General features: G+C 48.5%; 1 protein-coding gene across 1 annotated transcript in view; it reads left to right on the forward strand.

The window, feature by feature from the left end:
* Positions 1-20360, forward strand: part of LOC128893489 (uncharacterized) — a 142423-nt gene that overhangs the window by 84890 nt on the left and 37173 nt on the right. The gene's annotated exons all lie outside the window — the stretch shown is intronic.

Raw genomic sequence — 20360 nt, forward strand, 5'->3', positions numbered from 1 at the left:
TTATCGCTCGCGAAGGAGCCGCTCGCCATGCGATTGCCGGCAGGAAGCGCGAACGTCGTCGTGATAACGGTATCGAAAGTGTTACGAATACGACCGCAGGGGCTGGCTCGCGAGGTTATCGGTGGTTAGGCTACGGTGAGCAGCGACCTCTAATTTACATCGCGGAGCCACGCCAATCGACGGGCTATGGAAAATTTATTTTCGCGAGACGTCGCAAGAATTCTTCGCAATTCTCCGATAACGTGGCCACAATTCGATCGTACGACAGTCGATAGCTAGGAGGCAATGTATCGCGCTTATTTCTCGCGCGATATTGTTAAACGGTGATTGTTATCGGGGACTTTCCCATTCCTGAGAATCGGTCAGTGCCGGAAAGCGAACGGCCTCCCGTTGCGCTGTAGCCGCCCGTACGCGGCGTTGTTTTCACTTCTCGACTTTCGCGAACAAACAGAGGAAAGCGAACTGTATCGATTCTTTTGACCGTGAGCGTAAATATCTTTTAAATTTATACGCCATTTACGAATTCTTTTCATTGCTTCCGTAATTTTTGCACAATACGGCTAGCGCATCGCGCATTCGAGCTTATTCATAGAGCAAAAAGCGGACTACTAATCGATGAAAAAAAAAATTGTACGAGAATCGTTAGTATTCGATAAACGAAGGTTTGTTTTACCATGTATCGCCTTCGGATTATCAGTGTAAAATGACGCACAGCTAAATATATGCAAGTCCGTGTAAAGAGATATGCGTAACCGGCGACAACGTTATCGTGCAGCGCATGTTACAACGTAAAATTTCTGTAAAGTAAAATTGTAATTGTTAAATCTGTATATTTCACCGCGGGAATGAATAATGTATACATCGATAATTTGTTACAATTGGTTGCTTTTCGAATTTCACATCCAAAGAATGAAAATATTCATAACTATCAAGTGCGAAAACATTCGTGACGCTCCGGTTCGAGAAATTATAGCGAAAGAGACGCCTATCGTCGACTGCACGATTACACGTTTCCACTACGGTAATGGTTAAAGATAACGTAATCGTTCTTCCGTCCTTTGAAAATGTTTTTTTACAATATACGTGACATGTCGAATCGTACTGGAACCGTATAAATTACGTCTGTTTAACGCAACTTTATCGCGACAGGCTTTGTTTAAAGCAACCCCGTACGAAGTAAATAGAACGAAACGAATAATAAAAAATGCATCGTTCGGTTTTGATCTGCGAATAATGAATTCTTAGCGAACGATTAGCTCCTCCAACCACAACGAATAGGAGGTTAACAAGCGTCGCGAAAAAAGTCGAGCGATTCGAGGCGGTGGCGATGGTTCGATAAATTGATCGTCGACAAATTAATGTCCGCTGTTGCGTAACGGTACGCGAAAATCGCGCGGATGCCCGAGGGCCGTTGTTGCGCCGTTGTTACGGCGATACGTGTATCCGTTGCCCCGGTGAAGCAAGCGAAATCGCGGCTGCTTCGTGCCGTTAACTTTTCGCAAGAACGGAAAACAGTTACCCCGCTCAGACATGCGCGCGGCCGAGGGATAAGGAGAGCGGTTTCATTGACTCGAGCACGAAGGATCTTAATGACCGTCGCGAGATCGGTCGCGATGTAGCTGCCAACTCGACGAGAAAATTATTACGTTTCGTTAACAAACGGAAATTGGAATTCTCTGGATCAGATTATTTTAACCCGATGATGTTGAGACTTGGCTGTTGTATACTCGAATTGCCAATAGGAAGGCGATCGTTTAGGTCACACTCCGAGTTGCGAGTTATCGGTTAACGAAGCATTAAGCGTAAAAATCTACGGTTTAATTATGAAAATGATTCTTGGGAGAACCAAAAGACAAAAGCCAAAGTATCGTCGGCGTCGTCCGGTAAAACCAACGTCGATAAACGAGCAGATTTGCATTCACCTTCGGTAGAACATCGAACGAGTCGGCGGAGCTCCGAAACGGAACCCAGATATGCCCAATCAACGGCCGGCGCAGAAAGAGGGAACGCACACCAACGCGTAAAAGTGTGCGAAAGACTGTTGCTCGGGCTCGTACACGGTACAGTGGACTCTGTATGTCGCCGACACGACACGGACACGTTCAGCCATCGTGGATTGGTGAACAACCATTGGGGACCGCCATCAAGGATAGGCCTGAAACGAAGCGGCTTTTTATCGGCTGTGGACGCCGGGCTCGCTTGATATCGCCGGTGATTTGAATGCCAGGTTAGGCACGCGAGATGCCCGCGCTCGGAGATCGAGGAGTCGAGGAATTGGAATCGTCTCGATGAAAATGCTATGACAATTTTATATCGGTATGTTGGATCGAGACTCGTGGAAAGATGGAATTCAAAATCTGCTTGTTGGAATCGCGAAAATTTAGAGCAACGATGTCGTGAAAGTTTATCTCTCTGCTCTTGAACTCGAGTCAGAATTTTTTCTAAAATTCTTTCCATGTTTACTTTTTTTTATTCTCGAGTCGATCACCGGTGCTCTGTTGCGCTCCTCGTTTTGTACAACTATTCGAGTCCAAGCCCTAGTCGAGAAGCCGGTCAAATCGTTGGTTGTTTGCGACGCGCGACGCAGGCTGTGGAAAAGGGCGAGCTATTGCGCGCGATTGCGTTACGCGGCCCGTTTTGCATGCAAATTGCTCGACTCGGAATTTATGCGCACCAGGGCAATAAGGAACACGAGACACGCGTTCGTAGACCACGAATGCTTGTTTCTTCCATTGTTGGAGTATAGATCGTCCACGAGGTTGCTTATTCGGGGGTGTTTATAAACTCAATTACCCCATTACACTCTTTATTGTGTCGAATTTTAAATTCGACTCTTGAAGAATTAATCGATAGCGTAATTTTTTGGTAGCAGTCGTTGAGAAGTTATCAGTTAAAATGTTCGACGCGGCAACAGTTTCGAGCACTGTCGATCGTTAAACGAATATTAACGATGTGCCATTGTGTAGTTATTTTGCAACTGTCGTCTCGTTGGTGCAATTTTTCCATGCTATGCAACGAGGATACACCTCTCTTTGCATGCGAGTGCCGCGCTGTCGGTCGTATGTCGCTTCGTCGTGCGTGGACCAGTAGGAGAAGAGATAATTTATCACTAGACGGTTGCGCAATTAGCGTTGATTACGTCTCTTCCTCCTCTGATCGGATCGATGAACGTTTCAACTCGTCGCAATTTCGTCGACGGATATTAATTATGTATCGGTTGCGCAATAATTCGACGGGCAGTAACGTTCGCTGTAACGGGGAGCCATAAAGAGGCTCGAATACTCTTTCGGATCTGTAGGAGCGGATCGCGTATACCGAAATTAAGCGATTCCAAAAGAAGTCACACTTTCCACAAACTCCCTCTTTCCCCGAAAGCTGGCAAGAGAAATGGGTACGCGTCGATTTCGACACGCAGTCCGTGATTCACCGAGGATTTTCCACGTGTCTTCCTCTCAGGGATAGGGCACCAGCGCAGGCGTCCCGTCAGATAATCTTCTCTCCCTTGGTCACTCGGATGACCTCGGGTAAGGGCCTCGTAGGTATACGGGACTCTCCTACCTGCCTGTCTCGTCCTCTTCGTCTACCTGAGGCGAGGGTATATTTATCTCGACGCCTTCGTATGCGCATACAGTCGAAGAGGACGGTCGCGCGAGCGCAAGCAGAGTGGTTCGAGTGTGGATGAGTTTCGGGGCGAGGATGCTCCATAGAAAACGTCGGCGAAGAGATGCACCTGTCAGCTCGAGGAACACCCCCGTCAGGCCTCTACCTGGCGGTGCGTAAAAAGCCAAAAAATCTTTACCACCTCACGGAAAGGGAGGGGGTGGGTTTCCTTCGTACAAACCAGCACCCGTAATTTTTTCGTGGCGTCAGGAGTGTGTGTGAGCGCGGGCGCGCGCGAGCTGGCACAGGGTATGCGCATTCCAGTCGTGAGAACGGGCTTCTTTCACGTATTTTCGTAGCTACCAGCGTCGGTCAACCGTGATCGGAGGCTGTCGATGGCGTCGAAGCGACCAAAAGATCGCGGAGGGACCAAAGGGTACGAGGGTACCTATGATGGCGCTTTCGACTCACCTTACCCTCGTCTGTTTTTTTTTTCTTTTTTTTTTTATTTTCTTTACCTCTTTCCTTAATGAAGAATTCGCAACGGTGAAACATCTGCACGAAATCGTAATCGGTGAGTCGGTTAATGTTCAAGTAGTCCGGTTTGAGAAAGCCTGATTTAACCGAGCTCGAGTTTTCATTGAAACCACCTTGAAAGCGACTCGTCGCGTCGTTACGTCACGCGGAGAAACTTTCGAGAACGATAAAAATTTAGCGCTTAATATCGACCGAGGAGTAAATCGATGGACTTTTTACTTCAATCGATGTGGCCAATCAGTGCGTTGGATTAAAGGCGGTAAAATTCAACGATGGAAAGAGGAAAGACGTTCGATAATATGTTAATTAGGAGGCTGCTGTACGCGGAGCAATAAAATTTAAAGGCAAATGAAGCCGTCGACTCGTTTTTCGACTAATTGCGGTTACAGTGATGCAATTTTCAACGTATTCGGATTTCAACGATGCGGATCGTATTTTTAAGGAGAAATTTGGCAAGGAACGTGGTCGACGTCGTTCGCTAATTTGACACTGAATTTACGAACGTTGGTCAGGAATGTAAATACAATTATTTAATGAATGATCCAGACATGCGACGCTAAGAAATAATCGACGAGAGACGTCGAAACCCTAATTGTCTTTTGAATCGACGCAGAAATAATGTGCTCTAAAACGTAAAAGCATTAAAAAGGAGAAAGGGTACGCGTCGCGGATCAAATATTGTTCGAAGATAAAGTCACGACGAACACGGGAGCGCGTAATGCCGAAGGCCAGAGACGACGAGAATCGAGGGTAGGGATGATCGAGAAAGGGGAGGCAAAATGCCCCATCGACGACGACAACGACGACGCGCGTCGCTCTTGCGAAAGGAAAACGACGGAAAAACGACGACGTCGACGTTAGGGGGGACAGGAAAAGGAGAAACTGGAATGGAGCCGGCGCTCATAGGCGTTTCCTATTCCCTATCAGCAAATTGCAATCCCCCCTTCATTCGTGTAGGCCTGCGGCCATCTGACAGCTTTGTGGACGCCTTTTACGTTATTAATTACGACCAGGCATGCGAGACGATTCGTATACGCCGGTTTTCTGCGAGAACGGCCTTACCGATCATAATTATTCCGCCAATAATAATCAACCGTTGCGTCTCGTGCTCTCGCGATCACTGCTGGCACGATCCACGCCCGTGTATGTACGGGCGTCGATGCACGATTTATGGATCGGCGATCGCGCCGGGTGTAAACAAGACCGCGACTCCGATCGTGACGGGGAATTGGAAAAAGTCGACGCGGCACGAGACGTCGCGATCCCCAGGAGACGCCAGCATTCCGGGGACCAAAGTATACTCAACGTTTGGGAGCAGCTTCTGTCTACCGATTATTCGAGCTGGAACAAATTATTAATTATCATCGTAGGTGATCGTGTGCTCCAAATTACTATGTGCAAATTCTACGAACCGATCTCAAGTGTTGGTCATGCTTACATCGCACCATATTAAACGGTTCGCAAGCCATCCCGTTCTCCTTTCTCATCGTCGTGTCGCCCATAACGCATCTGCGATTCCTCGAAAGACCGTTGCCGTGAACGATAATCAGGATCGAGATTTATTCAACGGCGTCGATAAGGATCACCGCGATGAAGTCGTAACGATTGTTGCTACGGGCGAGGCGGAAGTGAGCTCTCGCGAAATATGAACGCCATTAGTCCGTTTGTTGGAATCGTTGGTTTACGGTCGCGTGTCTCGTACGCATTTCCAGCCATTATTGTAATGGAATAATTGTTACTGCGATTGGCGAACGGACGCATAAAGTAGTGGAACGGGGACGGTAACTTCTCCGCATAATTTAACAAAAATTCAGCGTGGTATATAGTACTTGACTCGTGCGACTACCGCAGGCACAGATGCGATTCGTGGCTTTTCCACGCACGGTTTGGAGAACGTAGCCAGAATTCTAGAACCCATTACGAAACCATCTTGGTTCCCTCTATCGATGATTTATTTATTTATTCGTTAGTCTAATAGGGACACCTACAGTTACCATTTTCGTAACCAGTGCGCTATTCAGCGAGCAGCAAGAGATTATCATCGGCGTCGTTGATTTATAACCGACGGATTCATGCGTTCTTCGCGTTATTTACGCGCTCGAAACCTCGGAATCCTTGGTCGTTCTTCGGCAAACGTCCGCGAGCAACCTGTCCTTTGCTAAAAAAAATACTTTTCTAACGTGAAAAATTCGTTAATTTCGATTCCGGTTTCCCGATGATCTCGCAGACCTCTGAATAACGCGGCTACGACCGGATACACCGGATCCAATCTGAATATCAATGATATTCAGACGCGTTTATCATCGCACCTCGTTCTGGAACATCAGCCCTCCTACCGCGAAATCATCTGCAATTGCGGCCGTTTTTCGAATTCGCTACCATTCGACTTAATTCATCTTTAAACGATGAATCGCTAATACGCAGATTAATCGGTTACTGCGGACAGCGAGAAATTAAGGCCTTTGGAATTTTGTTTACACCGAAATTTACGTTCCATGCCGATGACGACGATGATATAGACGTGTTCGCAAACTCTCGAGGTATATGCATTTAGTCGGCTTTCCGATAAATAACGGCCCTGCTAAACCCATTCTTCGTAATTCTCCGATGCAGTATTTCCTCTGAATAGTTAAACATCGAAACGATCTAATTTATTTCGCTAATTTCGATTCCGGTTTTCCGGAGGGGGCCTCGCGGACCACTGAATCACCGAGCAAACCGAGCAAACCGAGCAAACCGAGCAGGCTAGACCGAGCCCGATCTGAATATCAATGAGGAGAGCATCGCTTTGGGAATCGTCGCGCGATCGCGTTTATCATCGCGTCTCGTTCCGGAACATCGGCCCCTATATCGTGGATCCTGCGTTTTGCATTGCAAAGATCGCTGGGTCCGGTAGGACGGTAGCCTATCGGACCCCATCGGGCGAGCTTACTTCTTTCGCGCGCGTGTAACACCGAGGTGTTACGATCCAGCGGTACAGGCCGAGTGCAAATAGGAGAAATAATCGATGGTAATAACGCGATGCTGCTCGGTACGGGGCTATGGTAACTAATCTAAATATCAATTCCGCGGATCTGTTGCTTCCGGAACGCCGACTAGATACGCAGCCAGTGTTTCTCATGATCGAGACGCGATGGACGATTAAAAATTGACGTCTACCGATAGCAGCTTTGTCGATAACAACATTCAAGAATTATTCGCTCGTATAATCGCGACGATGTCTTTGTAGAAATTCTTGATTTCGAGTTGCAGTTACTTGTGGTCGCATTTTAATTGTCACGTCACACGGGTCTACGATTTGAGAAACACTGCGACGCGACATTGGTTACGTCTATATGCATACGAGGCGAACGCAGAATTTCAGTCGGTTAATTTCAGATAAAACAGAGATCGTCGCGGCTTAATTACAATTTGAATATAAATTCCAACAAGAAGTAACTTACGTCGCGCGTCGGCCAGATCGGCAAGTTACACGCGAGCCGGAAAAATGAAATTGTTTGTCGACCGTCCTCGATGCCGGTCGCTGCCCGGCCGCGGCCGGCTGTAATTGGATTGGATAAGAGAAAAGACGGGTCGAGCGAGAACTTGACGGTGTAATTCTGTCGCTAGCAAAAACGCGTTAATGCTCAAGTGTCGCTAATAACTTTGAGAAATGTGACGCGCGTCGTTGAATTATTATATAAAGAAGAATTAAATGAGAAGAGGTTGCTTATTTATGGAGTACCGACGAGCCTTGGCGGTCTGAAAATGTAATACCTACTGCCCAACATTGTATAAGGAATTCTCGGATAAAATTCGAGATAAAAATTTAGCAGAGATGGAATATAACCGAATCGCGAGTCGATTAAAATCATCGAGAGTCGAGTTGCGAGCGTTTCTTGTAAATCTTGCTGGCAAAATATCCGAGGCTGAGACGGACCAAAACTTTTGCTGCGTTCTCTTGTTCTCTTTTCTCTCTTAGTGAAACTACCAAAGATAAAGAAGCCGTGGAAAAATGATCGATTCCGTCGCACCCATAACGTAATTAGCATGCATTACGCTTCATTAGGCGTCTCTACGTGACAAAGTCGCGACAGCGACGTCCAGCAATTTATAGGTGGAGCCGCTTTTCCCCGTTCCATCAATTCAGCGTATCGTTCAAGTGGGATCTGCATTGCAAAATTCGAACGAACGGCACCGTATCTCGTCGCGTATCTTTCGCTAGCGTTATCGTGCGCGAGGGACAGCTATCAGGGCCGGTCGAGATAGCGGGAAGGATTTAACGGAGCGACACGGCAGGCGCGCGGAAAGGAACGGAGAGGAACACGAGTCCGTGATAAAGAGAGAAAGATGTATAGAATATGCACGAGTAACCACGTTTACGCTGTTCTCGAATCGGACGGCTGCTTGTCGGCCTCGGTTAACCGATAACACGGAGACCTGGAGCGAATGCTCGAATCGAAAAATCCGGCTTTCCTGACTAAACGTGTCGGCTAGGTGTAGATTTTTGGATCGACGGAACATTTTTCCCGATCCCGACGACGACAGAACTGGTACGTGGACGTTGATTGATGTACAGGGAACGATCTCGTCTAGGTGGACGCGAAACGAGAAAATTTTCATACACCTCGAAACAGAGGAGCTTTGACGGTAGCCTGGATCCTCTTCGGTCTCTACGCCTTGTCCCTATGTCGCGTTGAATCGTCCGCCGTCATCGGGAATCTCGGAATCACTCTACAGCCGTCCGATCAAGCGACCAAAGCTAATTAATTAACGCGGATTCGTCGATTCGAAGTATAAAGGTCACTCGCCACGGGGATCCCTGGTAGCCGAGTTTAGCGACAATTCAGCGGAACGACGCCTCGGACGTAGAACACGCAAGCAACACGCGCGCGAACGAGTCTGTGAGCTGCAACCGCGGCACCAATGCGCACGAACGTAAATCATAATACATAACCATTCCCAAGGCAGGCTCCACCTTCCGATAGCGGCGGGTGCACGCGTGCACACCGCGACGCGACGGTCTGTTACCATTATCGCAGTTTCCCGAACGGCGCCGTTCTGGCGAGCTTCGCGGGTAGCGCGCAAACTACAAAGAAAAGGAACGCGAAGAGGACCGGATGAGAGCGAAACGACGGCTACGACAGGCTCAGGGTGGTCCGTACGGGTGGACGATAGGCGCAATAACGCGAACACCGATGAATTGGAACGCGACGACAGTTTCGTGCCTGACGCGAGGCTGTCGTAAACCGCCAACACCTACGTCAGGGATCCAGAACACACAAATTCTCGTATGGTTACTTTCCTCCCTGTCTACGCAAATTCATCTCCGATAGTCGGCTACGAACGTTTCCAGTTTCCTACGCTTGACTCGTTTTAAAATGGAATTCATCGTCTTCCGTCCGCGAATCGCCACTGAATCACGCGACCCGGATTATGACGTCGCGATAATTAAACGTTCCGTCCTGGGAACCAGTTTAATTGTGAAATATCGCTGGCCGAAGATCGGCTGGGTGCCGCTGGATATCGGGACTGTGCGACGAACATAAAGCATGCCGCGCGGGAAAACTCGCGACCGTGACTCGATGGGAAGAAAAATCGTCTGCGTGTGGAGCAGCGTTATATCAAGCCACGAGGATGATTTATCGCTGGTCCAGCGAGGGAATTATCGCGACCGATATAGAAGGCATTTATTAGCTCTGGATAACGTTCCGTGGCGTAATTTAGCCTGTATTAACGCGTTCGTTTGTCGCGAGATTTTCAGGAATATTTAAATTAATAATCCCGAGCGCTATCTCCGAATGGATCGTGCACTTGCGATCCCGAGCATCCCCTTATCGAATTAATTGCGTTGATCCGCGGAATAAAGGAGTGAGATACCAACTCCCAAGTGCTACACTTCCGCGAAATGGAAGACATTTTAGGTCGTTTATAGTTATACCGAGTCTTTTTGACGACGGTGGTGATTAACAGAGTCGCAGTCACTCCTGCCGTCTATCCGCGGACTGACATCATAGGACCGTGTAATTTCCATCATTCCATAGGTTTATCGTCCAAGTAAGGCGCGTTGCTTCGGAACCTTTCCTGCGAGGATACCCGCCAACCCTCGAGCAAAGCTGATTGGACCGAATTCCAATCTCACCGGCTGAAATCCGCGGCGTCGCGTTTTCATCGCGTACGAGGCGCTGTTCGCGACATTTATCACGGCTCCCACGTTTTATGCTAATCCGGGATTCCGCGACGGACTCGGCCAAGGAATCGATATCTAATAAAAGCAAGCGAATCGGACGAATGGAGAAAAAGCCACCGTTGGTCTCGGGAGTACCCGACTAGCTGCGCACGCAACTGGTTACGATAAATCATACTTAACTTCAGCGAAACCTATAACTTGTTGCCAGAGCAACGTAACCCGGCGAAAGACGCTGAAAAGGCCGCAGCATGTACGATCCACCGGGGTATCATCGATTTATGATATCTGCAATTCAGTGGCACTCGATCGAAGGCCGCCCGCGTGAGACTTTGAGCGGATGCACAAGTACAGAACGCGTACATATGCATGACCACGATCGATTCTACAGTTTTATCCGACATCCCTCTCTCTCCCTCTCTCTCTTCTTTCTACGCCGAGTTTCGCGATCTTTGTCGAAAAATTACTATCGCTTCTTCGAGGATCGTCTCGATTCTCCGTCTCTTCGACTCTTTTGCTTTCATCGTTTCGTTTCATCGCGAAAAAACAAAACGTCGGAGAACGCACTGTGGAAAAAAGCGACTCTAAAAATGAGAAAGAAAGACGACGCGAACGACAGGGAGGGAGAGGGAACGATCGAGGATCTGGAAAGGCCAGAAACCGCTTGGAATCTCGAGGCGGGGACGGGGCCACGGTATTTTTAGGCATTAAAATCGCTCCATAAATTAAATCCGCAAAAGAACCAAGTGGCCCGCCGGAATGAAACAGCGCCCAGTGGAATCGTTTTCGGGGCCTCCTTGAGTTTCTCCGCGTCTTCGTGGCAGGCCTCGTGGGAGATAAGCCCATAACATGACCTGACTTAACGCGTCGTCCTGCAACGAGATGAAAAACAACGCTTGGTCGAGTCGTCCATGGTTGTTTCGAAACAGACGCCACGAATTCCCGAAATTTTCGACGCGGTGGAGCGTACATCTTGTCCGGAAGAATATGGAATTGTCTGGAATAGGAATTTATAGGAATAGGAAGCGCGAATCAGACGCTTAATTAAATGTCAAAATTTCCATGGCAGAAACGCAAACGATTTTAATGTCGAATGGGTTCATAAATTACCACCATCCGAGCGTTTCTCACGATCTTCGTGAAAGGACGCTCGGTTGATAAAATTATAATTTTTATTACACGTTTCTCGGCTATTTTCGTCGACGACGCATATCGAGCTACGAAACGTTCGAGAATCCAGCACTCGGGGACTCGAAATATATTTGCGATCGCTCGTTCGAAAACACTCGCGAAAAGAGTTTCTTCTAAACGCGTTAAACCCGTCCGATTCGTAGATCCGAGCAACGACATCGAAACGAATCGCTCGTCTGCGTTGATTTACGGCGAGCGTTTTTATTCCTGCGGACGTTTATCAAAATTCACCGCTAAACGGTTGGACGGTGTGTAATTTATGAGAAAATCTGGCCTGAATATTTGTCAAACCTTCGATGAAATTCTCCTCCATCCCGCCTGAAGGGGGACCAGGTTCGATCGAAGAACGTGTTTCGCGCGGAAGAAAAATGCCGAAGCAGATAAGAAGATGAAGGCCATCTCTCCTTCGGGAACGTTGATTAACAAGGTCCATTCGAGTCGAAATAGAGAAAAACATTCACCTTCTCGACAGCACTCTCATCGTATATCTCAATCTCTGTGCGAATGATGCTAAACTCGACAAACAAAATTTGCGTCTATCGAAACATACCATTTAATTGATATTCAATCGTTAACGTTTATCAACTCGTATTACAAACTCGTATTTTGAATGTTCGTTTAAAGAATAAAATTCGCATTCAGCCGTGAAATCTTAAAATCGAATAAAAGATCGTTCGAGCAGCATCTCCATTTATCAAATGACAGAGAACGCTGTCGAGGGAATAAAGTATCGAGACATAGGCAAAGTCGAAGAAAGAAAAGCATTCTATCTTTGAGCGCATAGTCGGATTGCGAGTCTAATGGGTGACGCGCAAGCACGAATGGCGATCACGCGAGCCTCGTTTCAGATTTCTCGTTATCGAGGTCTTACGTGCCAAGCGGTCGTTACTTTGTCGAAATATACTGCGAAAAAAACAGTTTGCCGATACAGCGCGAACCACAACGTCGGAGGCTTATGATATAGTTGTCAGCAGCACGGCTGCGTTCACACTTGATCGGAGCTGACGGTCAACCTGTCTGACAAGTCGAGAGCAAATGAACCTTTTCTACTGCCCATACCGCTTCGAACGATTGCAAATTGCAACGCTATCGGCTAGAGAGCAACGTTTTCCGTCGATCGTCCGTTGTCGTATTCGACTTAATATCAAAAACAACTTGGTACATTTTTCTATCGGTGTAGACGGCTCGTAAAATTAACGATTTCTCCCAACAATAGTGGACAATTTGCATCGAATGGCAGGACGCGAAATGCGAAAATAATCGAATCCCAAGACGGAAGGGATTTAAACGCGTTCCATGTATGTACGTCTCGAAACGGATCGCAACGGTGAACCCCATTCACTTATACTTCCACTTTTGCGAACAGGCTCCTACAACTGATGCGAGGAGCTTCACGGAAAACCCTCGTTTATTTTAATTTTATTTAACGTAAGTAAATATCGCGATTCGTCGTAACCTATCCATACCGAGATTGGTGTAAAGATACCCCGTAACGGGGAACGTAATCTTGTTTTACGGTATGTCGTTGGATCGGTGACATCGCTATCGACCACAAAATCTGAATTTCAGGAGCATTCTTCGGGACGTCCCATAAACGCTCGAAGCGAAACGTCCGACACTTGTTCGAGAACCGTCGGTATTTCGACCGTTGCTCGGTATCTCGTCCAGCCCCGTTCACAGAGCATAAAAAAGAAAATGCAAGCACGATACGATAGTCGAAGCACGAGACAACCGACAATGCGAATCTCGTTCTTGAGACTCGGACCACTGTCCAGTTCTCACCGGGTCTCCGCATTGGTCCCAGTACCGGACACCGGCCGAACGGACGCCACGCAGATGTCTGCGAGCGCGTGCACAGGTGAACAGAGGAGGAAGAGGGCCCCGTTCAATGCCAACCGACTCCGTGGAGCAGGGGGGGGGGAGTAGAGGGACCCCGTAAGACACGTGAAACTGACCAATAGATCCGGTTTAGCGGGTTTCCGGATTCCGCGGGTCATCGGGCGGGACCCCGTTGCGCAGCGGTACCGCGGTCAGCCCCCGTTTATGTTGCGTCGTTGCCTCCTCGGCCCGTGAGAGAGGGAACGAAAGGTCCGCTCGCAACCCCTTTTCCACAGTACGCGCGCAATACCCATCCGCATACATTAACGCTGTCCATCCTGGCCAAGAAATCCGGTTTTCGACAATACGTGATGCGCAGCGCACAGCCCTCGTATGGTTCTTCGCTGCTATGACCGAGGGTCAAACTTTCCACCTCGCAGGGGATGAGAAAGGGGGACCTGCTGCACGAAAGAATCGCCGTCGTTTATCACACGGATATTTCTAATACGCCAATTGTTCGATGTTTCAAAGGATACGTCCCATGGTCCACGTCGAGGTTAAAAATAGTCGACATCTTCGCGCTACGCAATCAGCGTACGTAACCATATCGGCAACCCTCGACGACTATCTCCAACCCATCCTCCGGCCAAATTTCTCAGCTCCGCGTTGCCCCTACCCCAAACTGACCTCCGTCCATCCACGTCCGACCGTGTTCGCCAGAATCCGGTTTCTGGACAATAACGCTACCGAAGGGGACGACGCTGACGGGTCAGCCGGTTCCGCAAAGGAGGCAGAAGATCCACGGACAACCTGTCGAAGAGGTGTGAGAGAAAGGGTCTTGCTCGGGGTGACGGCGAAGAAGGGACAGTGACCACACCTCTGTCCAGCGTTGTCCTTTGGGGATGACCAACGATAAGTCCAGGGGTTGCTCGCGACTTGGTTTTTTTTTTTCTTCTTCAGCCTCTGCTGCGTCTAATTCTGTCGCCCGGTTCTGTGGGAACGAAAACCTGATCGCGGGAGTCTTCGCCGTAAAGGATAGGAGGAAGGAGACCGACAATGGAAACCGTTCGAATTTGCTGGCAAGATACACGCGCGAGGATTACACTGGTAACGACCGTCGTTTGGCGAGATCGCGACGTATATTCAACGGGCCATGGGAAAACCGGACGAACCGGACACGCGGCTGGACGGTGGACGGAAGTACTCGATAAGCCGCGGTGGTTCGGTGTGCGTGCGCGCGAGCAATCGAAGAATGGAAAAGAAATATCACCTGGCAGTTGGCCTCGAGATTTCGCGCGATTCACCGACGGTTACGCCGCGAACTCAACCGGCGTGCTCTTAACGACCGCTGGCGCTGGTGGAGATTGACCGCGAGGGTTGGACGCGATCTCCTCGAAGAACTCGCGTTTCTTTGGCCGAGTCGGTTATCGCGGTTGGTGAATGAAAACGGAAAGTGCCATCTACAGAATTATAGTAGCAGCAAAAAGGAGAGAAATTTTAACGGATAAATCGTTACGATATCGAACCGAGTTGACGTCGAAACGGTAGTTTGTACGCAACGAAACAAGCGGTTATCGAGCGTCGAATCGATTCGTTTATCGTCTACGACTAAATCTCCGTTTCCGCATAAGCTGTTCGGGTGCATTCTCGACTAGATAATAACACCGAGTAATAAGGCAAGCCCTATAATATAATGAAGCCTTCAGTCTATGACAGGCGAGATCGGCCGAGAGAAATCAAAACGGATCGCGCTCGGTGAACGCGAACGCTGGCGGATCGATCAATCACGAGCAGCGACAAGCGAGCCCTGTACGGGTGGTATCCTGAACGCGTTTCAGGATCCTTTCGGTAATCCAAGAAGCAGTTAAAAGGACATTAGCACCGATTAAAATAGAATTTCTCACTTCGAAACGGGGTTCCGTTGACTCTGGTCATTCTCAGCTATTAGCTTTAACGAATTCCGATTAATTATTAGACGGTAATCCGTAAAGAATTTCTACTTGAACCTAAATTGACCGTTTAAGTTTCTTTTCGCGTCGACGATGCAGAAATTGTACCCTGATATTAATATTTCGTCAAATCGCGCGTAGGATGCCCGTAAACTTTTGCGATTTACTATAAACGACTAACATTCATAGTCATCAACCGATTATTTATCACTCTCAAGTGGAGCTTAGAGTTTTTGCTGGTCGGATAGTTGGAAAATGAAGCACCGGAAAACGAGACGTACAAGTACAGGTGATCGCTTAATTTACTTGTTGCATGACGTGCAATGGCAGCCTTTCTCGAGGCGTGCTTCTATTTCTTTTCTTCCTGTGTCATTTTTTTGCTCGATTCCTCCAACGATTCGCGTCAAAGCGAAGCCCTTATTACACGAAACACTTTTATTTTGTCGGTTTAGCAACCGGTGCGTGTCTCTATTATCGTCCTCGCCATCGCGAATTCGCAGGATGCTCGTTCTCCGCGGTACCACTCTGGGTCGTAGTCTCGTTTCTTCTTTTGTTCCCGTGAAAATTAATGGTGAGCTAATAATATACGGAATATCGAATCGTTGGAGCCGAATCCGCCAATAAACGATACGTTCTTCAAGCTCGGTTACGATAACGAACATTCTTGTCCACTCGTAGATCACAAAAATTCATCGACGTAAACATCTCAATTAAAATGTTGAAAATAACATGACTAATGGTAGGTGCGACAGGATAGAGGAAATACGTGTACGACTATCGGTTACTCGAATACGTTGCTTGAATTTATTCGATCTCGAATATCGATCCTTACAAACGTTTAATACTCGTTCTTATAATGCTAGGCTATCGAGCGCTTATTTTTAGAGCGAGTTCTGGTCAGTTTAGATGCCAGTCATTGTATATTGTTTCGATAAAACGATTGGCGAGGCATTGCTAGATCGACGCGATTGCACGGCTCGGCAACGCGAGCAATTCTCCACGCGTCGATGGATAATTATGAATTCCGCAGGCTTGTCAAACTATCGATAGTTTGACGCTATAAGAACCGTATCCTTTCTCCGCGTTTGTTGCACGCGCAATCGTAGTATTTTTCAGAAGTTGTTTTCTCTGCACCGAACATTTAACCAGGATTGGTGCATCGCGTGTCCCAGGTCGAGCTAACCGGACGAAGAAAAATCGAACCGCGACAAGGAAGCCTCGTTACGAGCGATGCGAGAGTACCATTCATCTCCGAGCACCGTTTAAGCCGATTTTCCATTTCGTTCGCGTTTCGCCGTCGGCTGGCCCGACAGCAACAAGAACGAAGCGTGCTCGCGCGCCTCCATTCATAATCCATTCATAAATTAGCTCGACCGGTGGATAATGGCGCGGCCCAGCCCCGTAAGGATCCTTCTTCCCCGTTGACCTGCGAACCGGTCGACAGAACCGACGAGAAACGAGCGGGATACTCGCGAAGCGATAGGTTACATAGTACGTTCGGTGTTAAATAAATTATATGTACCATGGTCAACAATCTTGAATATCAACCATCTCTTTCTTCGAACGGTGATTTAGTAAACCTCTCGTTTAAGAATAGATGTAAAGGTATACCTGTACGTCTACGAAACCTCGCTTTCCACGACGCGACGATCTTAAACTTACACCTTCGTCTTCGGTCGAGACGGTAACGTTGTGCTCGAAAAACACAGTTTTACAGCATGTAACGCCTCAAGATTAATCCGTCGCTGTCCGTATAAATAAAGAGGAGCCACTCCAGCGAGGCGACGATCGGCAATGTCCTCCCAAATGGCTGTTCGCCAACGACCCACACACCTCGGATCGAAAATTGCCTCCACAACGGAGAAGAAAACGTGCGAGGTGTCTGTAAAAGCGACGCGAGGAACGAAGCGCTCCGCGTACAGGCTGATAGAGCGGTCACCGGTCGGTCGTATAGCCGACGGTCGTTCGATAAATAATCACCGACGCTCGCCAGGTCTCGGGAAGCGGACCGAATGAACGCCACTACGCCGTTGGTCGCGATAGCCAACACTATACGAGGGGCTTGCGTAGATCAGCGTATCCGGCCGGTACCCAAGCGCATAAATTTTACGCTGACCACGGCGAAAATTTAATCCTCGCTTGCCAAGACAAAGAATTCTTGTTGGTTTTGAAAAGCACGAACGCGCTGAACGCGTCTACCCTTAGACGTTATTCTCTTCTTCCTCCTCGTTCCGTACCATAGCATCGAAACCCGAATTAACCGATCCCGTGTTGGGATCACAATCGTCAACGCGGAGCAACACTATGCGGAATAACGACACGTAGCTTTCAACGAAACGATTGCGCGTCCGTGTCCGTATTTATACGGCCGATGTCGGTGAATATAGCCTCGTACAGCGCCGCTATCGCGGCCAACGGCGTAATGGCCTGCGTTCTACGCGAGGGACGCTGTTTTAGGACGCAGCTAAGCATCGGTAATTATTTATCAGGACAGCCGGAACGACGGTCGTTGGAACGAAACTGTTCCACGGACCGTCTATCTGCATCCAATGGACTCTATCTGTTCCCTTGGGGCGTCTTTGCGTTAAGTTCCCTCATTCTTCACCGGTTTCGAGTTTGCGGCTAGCGATCTCGAGCTTTTCTGAGCATTAAGGGGAACATGGGGGACGTCGGGCGAGGCTCGATCGAGACGCTTGCAATTTAGGTGATGCGATTACAAGTACTGTATTATAACTTTCTCGATACCAAGAATAATTTAGATCCTAACTTTGGTGAAATTCGCACGCACCGATTGAACAGAGCATCGTTTCAGCGTTCGGAAATTCCAAAACATTTAGAGAATATACAAGTACATCTCGCGATTCTAGTCGCATCTTGGCAATCTTAAGCCGCGATAACCCGCACTCCGATGGACACCTCGTCGAGCGGGTGTAATGGACTCGGTACCAGCCTTTCGCGTTGCAAGAGAAGCGCCAACCTCGAGAAATCTCTCGAAGGTGATGTCCTCTATTACCTGGAGCCAGTGCAGAGGAGGACTTGGGTTCACCGGAGTCACCATCAGCCGATGACGTCCGGTGATACCGGAACGTACAATGTAGCTTGAGCTAACGGGGGCCCGCCCTGTAATTTCATTTGTCGAGATCCTATCGATCGGAATTTATACGGTCGGACGGTGAAAATACGTCGTGGAAACCGATAAAATGGTCCCCCGTATAATACCATAGTGGCCTCTGGTATAATAGAGCCACAAACGACGCAGCCTTTCTCTGTTTCTCCGAGACGACGACGCGACGCGACGCGACGCGACGCGACGCGACGCGACGCGACGCGTTCGTCTCGCGTACGACCATGGGACTATCGATAATTATTTATCGGTCGATCCTGAACGATGGTCACGTACACGCATCTCGGGACAGGATCCCGATGCAGACGGTGCATCGGTATTCGTTATATTACAGGCAACGATACGCTCGCTACGTCGAATTATAAGCTTCCGATCGTGAGCGGACAGACGAGTGCTCGGAGTAGCTTGAGAATTATTGGAGAAAACGAGAGCTGGATTTTCCATGGAGGGTGGCAGATTCGCGAGGGTTTGCTCGTAGCTTCAATCTAAACTTTCATTTGACGCATACGAAGCAGAGGTTTGTGTTTTCTTCCGAGATCGGCATATCCAGAAGGACGTCGAGAGTATCGCAAATCTTGTATCGTCAATTTATCGCCCGTTTCAGCGTACACGCGACGCAGTCGCATTGTTTCAGCGATTCCCTCGAGATCCGTGGGTCGTCGACAACCCAAGGTGCGGCAGGTTGATATCGCGTTAACCGTACCGCTGTATCTGTATCGTTACCATGCTAAAAGTAACTACTCTTGTAGCGATATTCACGACAAGACAGAACGCAGTCACGTCCGCGAGGAACAAGTCAGTCCGTTAGCGATGACCAATGACACACGGTGAACGCTACTTAATAGATCTTGAGCTTCTAAGCGGTGGATAGGCTTCTTTTTTCTAGGTCTCGTGCCACTGGCATAGAAGCAACGGGGTGCTTGCAAATGAGACGGGTCGTTTGACCGAATGAATGCCTCGTTGGTAATCGGACGGTAAATCACTGCCACGTGAATTGGTAGAAATTCTCTCGTCGACAGCTTGCGAGAGAAAGCTCGGATAGAGTGTAAACGGAGTCGCGATGAAACGTCTAAGCCAAAGTTGAGTAAAGTCTACCTCGGTCTAGTTCAAGCTTAGTCTACGCGGATTAGAAATCTAACGGATCTAGACCATGTTCTATCTACGATCTTTATCTAATACCAAGCTTAATCTGGATTTAATATATATTTAGTCACACTCCACTCCACGCTGACTAACGAGATACGCATCGAGCTCATAATTGACTCAATCCTTGATTTTACGAGTGCTAGTTTAAACGAGGTTAAGTTGAAAAGCACCTATTCGTTGACCTTCGCTCATTCTCGATCGTTACTCCGTGACCGTGTGTCAGGTTCTCGCGTACTTGATTTTAAATGGTATAGTCCTCGTTAAGTAAAGTTGGATTCGTAGTCGGCAGTCAAAGTATAGCTGAAATAGAAATTCCTCCCACGTCAGCCAATCTTCGAATCGTCCTGTCGATGTCGGTTCGATCCGTCCAAGACATAATCCAACACGCGTTCCCTAATTGAAACGCATATTACGCCAACGCGATTCCTGTCGCTGCCAATTGTCCTCGAGTCGAAAGAACGAGCCAACGGCCGGGCCGCGACGCGTCTCGCGATATCCCAAGCGTCGTTTACGAGCGCGTTGTAAAGCGACTCTGTGCAGTTTGTTAGCTCGATGCACCAGGAGGCGGCGCCGGTACGTGAAACGGCAAGCGCCTACCTACCGGACGAGAAGTCGGGGACCCATTGGCCACCGCAATGACCAATCATCATTTGACATTCTTTCACCTTGCTCGTAGTGTGCGGTAACCCACACTGAACGCGACTGCAACCGCGACACCGCCACCACCGCAACCAGAAGAAGAGACTATGTCCCGGAGCGTCCAACCAGCTGCGGACACGAGGCAATTGCGCGCTCACGCAGTCTCGTGCCTATAGCGCTGATAACCCCG

Source organism: Hylaeus anthracinus, unplaced genomic scaffold (assembly GCF_026225885.1).
Source record: "Hylaeus anthracinus isolate JK02 unplaced genomic scaffold, UHH_iyHylAnth1.0_haploid 3, whole genome shotgun sequence".
In the NCBI taxonomy this organism is placed as follows: domain Eukaryota; kingdom Metazoa; phylum Arthropoda; class Insecta; order Hymenoptera; family Colletidae; genus Hylaeus; species Hylaeus anthracinus.